General features: G+C 41.4%; 1 protein-coding gene across 1 annotated transcript in view; it reads left to right on the plus strand.

Annotated features, from left to right (window-relative positions):
* LOC141772274 (leucine-rich repeat-containing protein 3-like) overlaps positions 1 to 12,460 on the plus strand; it is an 81,406-nt gene that overhangs the window by 64,288 nt on the left and 4,658 nt on the right. The window lies entirely within an intron of this gene.

The raw sequence follows: 12,460 nt of genomic DNA on the forward strand, positions 1-12,460 counted from the left end.
ACTCCTTTCTCCACGCGCTGCTACTGAACCCAAAAAAAAACCTTCCCCCTAACTTTGGTGCCATCCCCCTTTCTCCTCCTGCTCGTTCATCGAAAGCATAGCGATGTCAGAATCACTTCGTCACGCTAATTGAAGGCGCTTCTTAATTTCGCCTTGTCGCTCTGTGACTTGTGTGTGTAATAAATAACCTGCTGCAAAGGGAAGTATTATAGTTTAACAAGTGCTGTGGGGTTGGCCAGAAAAGTGCTACACACTGGCATCTTATTCAACAAGTTTACTTCAAGGTGGTGGTTTTATATACATCAGAGTTGACATAGGATGTGGAAATTCAATAAAATACAAAAATGGCACCACAGAGACACATAAAGTCACTATTAGGATAATATCACAGACACAAACAGTCCCTTTAATTTTAGAGATTATACCATTATAACACTTTATGTCAAGGATATAGAATTCATGTTTAAATACTGTAGTACTGCAGGATGTGCTGCATGATAATAATGCAAAATGTGTTTCGAAGCCCCACAACAACACATTATTATTAATACACATTATTAGTTCATGTGGTTACTACAAATTTAATAGTTCATGGAGTTATGAAAGTTAAAGGGACTGTTTGTAAGAATCAGAAATGCTTGTTAACAGCGACACCTGTGGCTGATAAGTCAACGAAACTCAGCGTCGGGCTCGAGCTTGTGCTCGCTCTACATAGACATGAACGAGCATCGCTCTAAACAGTGAGGTGACACACGTCAGCTAAAACCACAATGTCACTCTATATTTCACCTGCTTGGCAGTAATGTTAGCTGACCAGACGAAGGTCTCTCCATGAATCAATGCTGATCCTAGTGTTGGCTTTTCCTGCTTCAGCCTCCCGACCGCGGAGACACCGGCACCCGATCAGAGACGATAACGTTTCTCGCTGCGGAGCCCCGTCACTTCACAAGACACGGGAAACCTCTGTTGGTCTGGAGGAGCTGCAGCATTTATTTCTGCACAAACGTCCACTGTACATTCACTAGATATTCTCAGAGCTACGAAGTCTTCTGCAGTGTGTAGTGTGCGCGTATGCACGTGAGGTGGAGCGGGCTGAGTGAAGGCAAGTAGGCAGGCAGAAGAGCAGAGGAGCAGAGTACAGCAGAGACTCCGGCCCTGGAGACCAAAGCTACGGTCTGCCCCGCGTCTTCCGACTGCGGCCATCACTGTTTTGCAAGACGGGCTTCACTAGATATAACTTTGCGATTTTGGTGCTTCTGTTTAGTTTGTGTTGGAGTCTTGTCTGAACAGCGTAGCCACACGCGAGCGCGCATATGCGAACGCGTATGGGACACCGACCCGGGTGATTTATACGTGTAAGAAGTTACAAACAGTCCCTTTAACTTACAGTTACTGTAAGTTATACATTTATAAACACAGTCAAACAGCTTCCTACACCTGTGATCAGCCTCTCAATATAACTTCTATACTTGCACTTTCACTAATATGAGCTACAAGAGTTCACGACATCCTGCATGATGAAGTTTAGAGCTGCAGAGATTAGACGTTTAATCAAAATGAATCAGCAATCTTTTTTAGCAACTCATTTTCAAGCAAAACTGCCAAAAATGTGCTGGTTTTTAACTCCTCCAAGGTGAGAATTTCCTGCTTCTTTTGTCACGTATGATGATCAATGGAGTGTTCTGGTTTTGGACTGCTGGAGGGACAAAACAAGCAGAAACTAGTCAATGTGGGCTCTGCGGAAACTGTTTTTTTACGCTTTTGATGAAGAAAATAATTGGCAGATACATCAATAATGAAAATAATCATTAGTTGCCGCCTTAATGGAATTGGTTGTGAAGGTAAATAAGCATAATTTGTGTCTCCAGCTTATAATCGATTGTTTTCCCATCTGTCAGCTGTGCAACACCTGTATCATTCAAGATAAGAGCCAAAAATATATTTTTTTAACTAACACAGACCATTGCCTTTCTTCATGTGGTTGAAAACTGAAGAAGCACCGGTGGGGCCAGGTGTCTCACCTGGTTTGTCCTCTGGACTGTCACTCTCTTGGATGTAATAAGCTGAGTTGTCTTGTGTGTATAAAGCTCAGGGTGAAGAATAGACATGTGATCTAATAGTGGGTAGAGTTGCGTTCCTGAGAGGACTGTGGGAAAAGAAGGGGTGACTGTGGTTGAGGTTGAGGGCCTGCAGCATGCAGACTGTCACACATGTATTTACCTAACATGGTGAGATGGACATGTATGACAGCTGGAGTAATGTTGAGGCGACAGTTGAATTGTCATATCCCCAGTCTGGATTCTCATCCATACGCGGTAGTGCTTTTCTATGTGACCTTCTGAGACTATCTCCCACACTGAGGATAGAATAGTCAGTTTTTTCTCAGTATCATCTTGGTTTGAACTATCTGAAGAGACGCTGCCTGTGTGTCTTATTGTCTGTATTTCACTCGTTACCATGGCGATCAGGTTCTGTCGTGGCTCTGGTGTCAGATCGGATGTGGCTTTCAGAACTGAAAGTTTCTCAAACAGTCTGCAGCTCGCTCACTTTCTCGCACATGGATTTTCCATCAAACACATGCTTCCAACAGTGACGTTTAACCTGCTCCTTGTAGCTGCTACTTCACAATGTCTGTCTCGCTGGCCGATAACGGGAGGGGAAGAGTAGATTTAAAAAAACTTGGGTAAAAAATAGAGGGAGATAGACACAAACTGTTCTCTGCTTTTCACTCTATGTCAAGTTCACTTTCCAAATGCACGATATAATCCTGCCACAAAAGTCAAACAAGCACTAAAAGAGGTTATATGCAGGTTATTAATCCAGTGTGATACACTGTTTGGAACAAAAGACAGTGAGCACCAATGTTTTATTGGTATTGTGCAAAATTAGAGGGAGGGAAAATTATTAGAAAGACTTTATTTTGTTAAATAGTCTGTTTCATTTCAAACACTGTGTGTGCGTTTTAAAGGACTACAACTGTAGAGCAGCAGGATAAAGTGCATAACTGTGAGACAAGCAAAAAATACATACAATATACATTTTTTTTTTGACTGGTCCAAATACTGGCTGACAAAGTTTGGCTGTAACTGGTGTGTGCAATGGCCTATCACATAACGGGTCAGCTTTGGAGTGGGTTTGAATACTCACCACAAAACATGAATGATTTATGGTTTATGAGGACATCAATACACTAAAACTGTGTGCATTAAAGAATATTCCCATGTAGCTTTTAAATGTTTAACGTTTAGGGTTGAAATTATAGGTGCTTTATAGACTGTCCAGTGTTAAAACTCCAACCATAATCACGGCAGCGCTATCCTTAACCATAACACAACTTGTCAAGCTCTATCACAGGTTTAAATACAGTGCTTAAATAAATGCACTTAGTTACTTTACACCACTGATCGTTATTCTCATTGTTAAAACAACACTTCCTCTAAATTTAAGATGTAGCAGCAACACCCTATTCTATATTCTCTTTAATATGATAATCTCCAGGGAACACATGGCCAAACCAAACAGCCTTGATCTCCCCATCAGACCTCTGGACTGAGCCCATAGTTAGTCCCCGCTCTAACCCTGTCACATGTAGCTGAGGGTATAAATCACAGCGACTAACTGAGTACTCATGGAGATGCCACTTGTACTCTGCAGCTACAACTGCAGCTATATATAAATGGCAGGAGACAGTTTGGTTGCATCACTGATGCTGGGTCCTCCTCACCCCTCTGCAGGTTGTGACCTGTGAGCTTTGACCTTTGACCCACCCCACACGCTTTATTGGAAACGGGAGCAGCTGGTGCGTCCTGAGTGTGCAGCATTAGTGCTATTCTCTCCCATTCGGCCGTCCAGCGGGTCAGACAATCGTACTGCATGTTAGTTTGTTTGTGAGGGTCATTTATTGAGTCCAGGTTCAAGTGGAGTCACGACTGATCGCCGATCAGCGGACTAACCTGTTGTAAACACCTGCAGACATGCTAATTACTGATACTTGCAGGTAGAAATCTGCAAGAAATAGAAAAACAGTTTGACTCAAATACACTACTTCAACTATATGTGGTCAAAAGTGAAGTTTAATCATGTTTAGCTTTGGTCTTTCACTTTTCATCCACTTATAAAAACCATGTAAATGTGTTTGTTTTGCATAATTGTACCTCAGAGTTTTGTTTTTCATGTAATCCCAACTCCGCAATGTTACATGAAAATGTGCAACTTGTAATTTTGCATAGTTTCAAACACTTTCTGCACAAACGGCTTGTGTCTGACTATGTATAGCAAAGTTCCAAGCAAATTGTAATTGTTTTCCTTCTGTGTTCTTGTGGCGTGCCTGTTAACCCCGCGCAACCTAGGGATCAAAGACTTTCACTACCAATTATCTATTCATAAACTGGAGGCCTTAAATCAGCTGTAGTTTCTTGTTTTCTTAGTAAGTGGCAGTGTGGCTACATCGGCCAGCACTTTGTGGCCCGAAAATGTGTCAACAGTAGTGAAGCCAATGAAACAGTGTTGGTTGACGGGAGCATGTGCTGCTTCATGGTCTCAGTGCATGAATGTGGGAAATATTGTGAGGTGTTGGGCTGTATGTGTGTTTCATCTCTTTCAGTAAGCAGCCCACAAATGTCTTTTAAAGACAACACCCTGTGTCCATGAGAAGTTTTGATACTTTGTGCTTCTCATCTCCATGTCTGTGAGAGTGCATGCATGGTTTAAGTATTAGGGATCGCTGTCACTGAGTCAAGACAAGACGTTGCTTTGTTTCATACGTGCAAGCCTCAATTATGTCTGGAAAATTGACGGGCTGCAGCGTCCTATTGCAGGATTTTGATTACGTCTTCTTCAAAGCTTCTCTGTGCTGAACTGACAGACGCGTCACCCCCTCCTATAGGGTGAGGGGTTAAGGGTGACAGAGCCCCCGATGATTCAGAAAGTATGAGAAAATAAACACTGGCTCTTGAGGTATCAAGTTATGTGTGTCACGCAAGCACCCAAGCCCCAGAGATTGGGAATGAATCCTGCCAACATGAGGGGCAGGAAAAATTCATTTAATAACAACTTCCCCATGTGTTTTAAAGTTTAGGATATTTAGCAAGGGCACACATGCAGGAAGTTTTCTTTTAATAAGCGTCAATCGTCTTCCAATAATTTGCAATTGCTATTAAGTAAGAGATATTTTGTCTGTGAATTTATGATGTGGTGACAAATTACAACTGCAGGAAGTTGAGTCTGCTGTGCCTCTTACAATTCACGCTTTAAAGAGGCAGAAAATGATGAGAAGAGTCAGTGAATATAGGTCTGAAGTTGTTTAGGAATGAAGTCTGTCTGGAAAGATAATCAGAGAGTATGAGAGAGAGAGGGAGAGAAGGAAAGAGAGCAGACGGAGAAGGGAGGTGCAGAAAAGTATAAAATGAGGGCGAGAGTGAGAGGTAAGGTGGGTGGGAAAGATGGAATGCAGGAGAGAGGGAGGGGACAGCTGAAAGAGGAGGAGAGGGTGGGACGCCGAGAGTGGGAAGGAGATTGATGATGAAGAGAGAGAGAGAGAGAGTGAGGTGCACACAGCAGGGAGAGCTTTAACTGAGGCCATGTGAGATCGCCACTGAAATAACAAAAGCCATGACGTCACCAGTTGGGTTGAATGTGAAAGAACGCACTGTCAGGCTACCTATAGCCATAATAACATTACTTCCATTAGCCTGGTTTCTACTGCGGGGCCAAATGGGGATAGCCAGAGTTTACTACCCTACTCACATTGTTTAGTTTTCCCATACATTTCATTCAGTTGTCCAAAATTCCCAAATATTACTCCTGTTAACACCAAGGCAGGGAATATTCTACATACTTGTTCCAAAGTATCAATGTTTCTAAATACTTTAAAAAGTCCAGAAACCTGTCTACTGATACTCAGCTTACACTGTATAGAAGAAGTGGACATAGTCACCGTGACGTCAGCCATTGGTTTGTGGACTACGGTTTTAAAGCCTCGATTTCAGGATTTTGGCCGTCACCATCTTAGTTATTTGCAACCAGAACTGACACGAACGCTGAATAAGACATTTGTAGGCAACCACAAATGTTATACTGTAATTAACTTTCATGAACTGAAAACACACTGTGAAAAAGTGAAAGTTGTAAGACGAAAACTCAGACAACTCCCTGACCGGACAACACCGTGGTAGCGACCTGTTAATCACAAGGTAGCCACGTCCTAAAGCATAACTTGCTTTATGGTCTAATTGACTCTAAATGGGACCATAATTTACTAAATGAACATCATGCTGTATTGAAGAAGACTTGAAATTAGCGATTGAGACCATAAACTCAAGTTTACAATGTTTACTGAGGTAATAAATCAAGTGAGAAATATAAGCTCATTTTCTCATAGACTTCTATACAATCAGACTTGTTATTGCAACCAGAGGAGTCGCCCCCTGCTGGCTATTAGAAAGAATACAAGTTTAAGGCACTTCATCGTTGGCTTCACTTCTCAGACCCCGGAGTTGCCCGCTGGTACTCAAACCCACTCAGTCCTACTGAAGACTTAAAGCTTTAAAAGCAGGTCACAAATATATGATTTCATTCAGAGCTGAAACGACTAGTCGATCGGAAATTAATCAGAAATCTTTTTAAGCAAAAATGCCAAAAACTGCTTCCAGTCGTTCACATATGAATATAGTCTGTTTTTTATACCTAACTGCATATCTTTGGGTTTTAGACTGTTTACAGGACACCTGAGAGATTGACAGAGACAGATATTTTTTACTATTTTCTGAACCTTTACTGTCCAAACGATTAATACTTGTTAGGTGCAGCACTAGCTGCTTTTTAAAACAGCAGGGCACTGTAGTTTTTAGCAAACGCTACTCAAACAGTTTTAAATAATGCTTTTGTTGGGACTAGTGTGCTAGTGAGTATTTACAGCAGCAGGACGGTGTTTTTGGCATTGACTCAAATTAAACTACAGTGCCTATGTTCATCATAATGAAACATGTCACCCAGAGCAACATTGTGGCTCATTGATTTGTTTTTAATAGCGTTTGGACAAAAATTGAGCTCTCACGGCACAGATAAATATGATATTTAGCAGACAACACTTGTTGATATAGGAATCAATGCATTGCTGGTTTTGGTCTTTTTTTGGTATTTGTGGACAAGAAGAAAAATATCACCACACTTCTCCTCTATACTTTAACTCATCACTTCTGATGACCTTTTTGGTTTCTGCTCCACACATTACATCATGTCTTAATCAGCCAGCAACCCTCAATATAATTAACGGCAATAAAATCTGCACTCTTGTCATATGAACTGAGATGTTTATTGATGGAGCATAAAAAAGAGGCTGGGAACTAGCAGTCTTACGGTTTTCCAGCTTGGCTAAATAAACTATATCTACTAAACAAACTGCGGTTTATTGATGTCGAACATCGCTATGAGAGTTACAGACTTAAAAGCCAATGGGTTAATTATGTTTGTAAGCAGCGATGGTTTTGCTATGTGTTTGTAGTGTTTTCCTGGTTTGCACAGGATGTTAAAATCCTTCTTCTGCATTGATATTAGCTCGTAGCTGAAAATGTAATATTTTCCCCAAATCAAGAATTGCAGGACTTAAATATCATGTCTCCCGCAGATGTCAAAAAGCTCTCACTTTTCTTCATCATAGGAACAAGAGCTCTACAGTGCTCTACTGACCCTGACGTAAACCCTTTCACCACAATATGCTCTCTCAGTTGCACTCTTTGAATTAGAAAGACGAAGGTGTGGCAGTGTTGCCCACTGGAGAGATGAGGGAAGTTACACTTTCATTGCTGTTTCATCATATTTTTTGTGCGTATGTGTGTACTGAGTGTGAATGTGTGTATGTTTGAGTGGCCACCTCAGTGTACCTGGTGATTCAGACTGAGAGACAGCCCTCTGTCTGGCTCGGAGCACATCAGTCAACAACACAGCCCAAATTATGTTTGCAGAAGTCAATGACGGTTTCGCACAAAGTCCTCACTATTTGAATTAGCAGCAGTTGACACCAAAGTGTGAGCCCAAGTTAAAAAAACTGAAGAAAGAGTTACAATAACAGAAAGAGAAACCCTTCTTTTACTTAATTTAAGGTAACAATCGATACAACGGTGACAAGAAATACATTTTAAAAAGAAGAGACGGATATTGACCACATGATCAGTGCAGATGAGTTAGAAAGACGGATCAGAAAATGAGAGGAAAATAGAGGGAAGCAGGAGAATGTGGCAGCATCTGTGGAAATCTCTTGAAGGAGTCGGGGGTGGGGAGCGCTCTGAAATAGTCCAAATCTCTGGAAGAGCTTGGTTTCAGTGGTCCGGGCATGTGTTTTTGAGAGAGAGAGAGGAGCGATGATGATGAGGGAGAAGGGTGGGGGAAAGGAGTGGAAACTTCAGGAGCATTTGTGAATGCTGACGTACACATTATTGAACTGCTTCACATATTTTCAAAAGAAAGTATTTTTTGAAGTATTAAAGAGTAGGATATCCTGCCAAATAATAACCGCAAGAAATGATAATGAAATGATGAGCATTCTCTTAAAGAAATGCACTTGCAGAGTTATTTATGTCTGGATGTGTGTGTCTAGTAGGTGACACCTCAGGTATGAGAAAAACACAGTTTCAGCTGATACAGAAACATGAAACTTTGATGAATACGTTTTTCTCTGATTGTATTTCTCTTCAGCGTCGCTTATTTTTCTTTCTCCCTGCTCTCTTTCTTCCTTTCTCTAAATGTGTCTGGTTTGTCTATCAGTGTGACCAGAGTTCCCACCTCTCTAACGGGTCCAGCTCTGGGATCTGGGAAGGTTTTTCTTTCTGCAGGGTTGTCAGGTTTCCAGCTCGCTGTTTTCAATACTTCAGACACATCCACTATTTTTCATCGGCAAGTTCTCTGAACACTGTATCCTGTCGCAACATTGATTCCACGGGCCAAAGATAACTGACATGAAATTAAAAACTTTATAAATTTCTTATATGTTGAGAGAATTTCTCACTTGAATGACGTTTATTTTGTCTGTTGCATTGAGAATAATGAAGGCTGCAGTAAAGATATGCATTGTCCTAAAGTTGCACAGTTTTTTCCTAATTTAAAAGGTGACAACAGGTTCTGCGGGATGCTGTGTTCAGGAACCATTGTGATGAATGGTATTAAAGCTACTTGCAAAAGACTACTTGACAGTTTAAGTACCCATGAAGTGTCTCACAGGGTCTCACACATGCGCCAAACCCCTCCATCTGCTCTCCACGGCCTCTTGAGGTTTCCAACAGCATCCGTCTGAAGAGCTGGCATTCAGCCCAACTGTAAACTGCCCGCTGCTCCCTGCCGCTTCTCTTTCTCCTTGCCCTTCATCCTGGGTCTAACATTTTAACTTTAAACAAACAACTTGTTTGATCAAGATTTTTACAAGTGATTGGCTAAAAGTGATTTTCCATCCACCTGTTTTATGTACATTTTCAATTTGTGCCGTAGAAACCCTGTGGAGACACCAGGAATTTTTTTTGTGCTTGACTGAGGTGGAAAAGTTGGTGTATCAATAAAAGCAAAGCAAAATGCTATGGAAACAGACTTGGCGAATAAACTAGAGACCATCTTGTGATGGGATCACACCAGCTGCGACGACAGATCAGACCAGGGGTGTAAAGTGGGGGGGGTGGGGGGCAATGGCCCCTTTACAATTTCCTACACCCCTACTTCTGGCCCCTTGCTTGCACCACACCCATTTTCGAACTTGACCTTCATTTTGATCTCAACTACACATCTGTAAAGTTTCATGACTGCATTTTGCACGGTTGTGACGCGTTCACGTTGACAAAATCTGCCCACAGACAGACAGACACACCTGGCAAAGTACTCAAAACCGCCTCTGTGGTAGTTCCCGCCACAATAGGTGTCTCCAGGACCACGTTCTGCTAAGACGACTCACATACAGACTCACAAGGTGAAAACAATACCAGTGGTGTCACTGTTGCTGCTTGTAATCATTATGTACATAAAGCATGTGACTTAAACGTCAGTTATCACTGGAGAGACGGAAAATAGTGACGGATGAAAACATTACGCGTGGAGTGATGAGGTGACTGTAACGCCAAATTTACACCAGGCAGCGGTGCAGGCAACACTTCACCGCTGTTCTGGTGTGAATTTGGCTTAACGTTACTCAAATAATTACATGAAACAAACATTAAAGCCATATGTTTGTCACGTTTTGATGTTTGACTGCCGCTCTTTTATTGTAAGTACAAGTCATCTCGCTGAGCCCTCTTCTTCTGAAATTTCATAATGGAACCTAACTGGAGAACTGGTGCCACCAGCTGTTTATCTCCATGTGCCCAACTCCTAATATTTGCATTACATTCACATTTTCCTTTGCTGATTTTCTGGGACTTCTGTTAAAATTTGCACTCCATTTAGATGGAAACTTGACTTAAGATATAAAAATAAAGCTGGTTTAGAGAGACAAAATAATGTAAACACACCACGGACAAGGACTTAAACTACTAACATACTCACCTTTATAAACACTACAAAAGTCATGGTTGAATTCCAATTAGCAGTATTTGTTGGCAATAAAAGAAGGCTGACAGTCAACACTTTGACATGTGAGTTTTCATATTGGTCATAAATAAGGGAAGAGTCATGCAACCCCAACTAATGTAATCCACCTGTGTTGCATTGTTTGCAAAGGTGATCTTCTTCTTGAAGTGTTTACTTCATTCACCCCCTGCAGAGTAACACCCTCGCTAAACTAAACCTGAAACGAATATACTGCATATAAGAAAATAAACCTGTAAATGTGACCTCTCAGTGGGTATGCTCACTGATAGTGCCAGGAACATATGGTATATGTTTAGAGGCTAATCATCGACAGCTGTGCTAAAATGTGTAATTGTCATTAGAACAGGCCAAACAAACAAAGACAGCGAGGAGGAACGAGTGACAAACTTCCTCGTAGTGAACCATGTAGATCCATCTGGGACTGATTCACTTGCTCTGATTTAATAGGATGCTGGCAGGGTACCGTATTTATTGTCCTCATGGATGTTTTTTTCTTGCGGGAACAAATACTTCTCACCCTTCATCTCTTGAAGTGTTGTCTTACAACCAGCTGAAAATTGTATTAAATTAAAAAAAGAACATGTCACAAGTGAATCCAGCCTATTATGCATTGTTCACATGATGCTTCACCCTGGCAGTCCAACAAATGAACACAGTTAACACATCAAAAACATGTCCTGGTTGATATGCATCTCATAATTGATGGCTGTGACACAGTCAAAACACTGGAGGCCGTATTTGTGAGGGGGTACTGTATCGTGGGGTCTCTGTGCCCGGTACGTATGGAGCTCATTTCCTGCATAGATCAGCGTAGGTCAGGCACATGAATAGCCCTATTTATGGGAGCTGAGTGGTCCTGTGGATGAAACCAGGTGGTGAGATGATCTTAAAGGTGGTGAGAAGAGAAGTTTGACTTGAGTAGGAAATTGATTATGTCAAGAGATTTTGTGAAAATAATGAATTAAGAGCACCTATATGTGCGATCCATATAAGAAGTGGACATACTCTATGTGACGTCACCCATGGGTTTGTGGACTTCCGTTTTGAAGCCTCCAGTTCGGCATTTTGGTCGTCGCCATCTCGTTTTTTGAGTGGAGCTAAGTACAACCAAATGCGGAACATTTTCAGGTGACCAAAATATTGTAATTAACTTTCATGATCTGAAAACACTGTGAAAGGGTTAAAGACGAAAACACAGACAACTCCCGGACCGGACAATGCAGTGGTAGCGACCTGTCAATCAAGGTAGACAAGCCCTAAAGCATCCCCTGCTTTATGGTCTATTTGACTCTAAATGGGAGCATAATTTACTAAATGAACATCATGCTGTATTGAAGAAGACTTGAAACTAGCGATTGAGACCATAAACTCATGTTTACAATGTTTACTGAGGTAATAAATCAAGTGAGAAGTAGGATCATTTTCTCATAGACTTCTATACAATTCTTATTCTTTTTGCAACCAGAGGAGTCGCCCCCTGCTGGCTATTAGAAAGAATGCAAGTTTAAGGCACTTCTGCATCGGCTTCAAGATGCTTTAACTTCTCTTTCACTTTGGCTTTAATGGTTGATTATGATGAAATGAATTAAGTCGCACTACGTGTCTTTAGCATGTCTTTGTGGTCTCGACACAAAGAATCGTACAAAAGAGGACTTTCTGACAGTCTCTCCTTCGTGGTGTTGCACTCGGTTGTATACATGATAAGAGATGGAAATAGTTGTGTGAAGACTGAAAATGGAGAGAGAAATTCAAACCCGGTCTACTTTCACACTTCTGTGTAGCAGCAAGTCAGCACCTCCCGATTTGGTTGTTGGAAACGTGGTTTCAGATGCTATTAGTACTTAATTTTAAAGGGATTGTTTGGGTGTTTTGAAGTACGGTCGTATGAGGTACTTAG

This window comes from Sebastes fasciatus, chromosome 1, assembly GCF_043250625.1.
Source record: "Sebastes fasciatus isolate fSebFas1 chromosome 1, fSebFas1.pri, whole genome shotgun sequence".
In the NCBI taxonomy this organism is placed as follows: Eukaryota; Metazoa; Chordata; class Actinopteri; order Perciformes; family Sebastidae; genus Sebastes; species Sebastes fasciatus.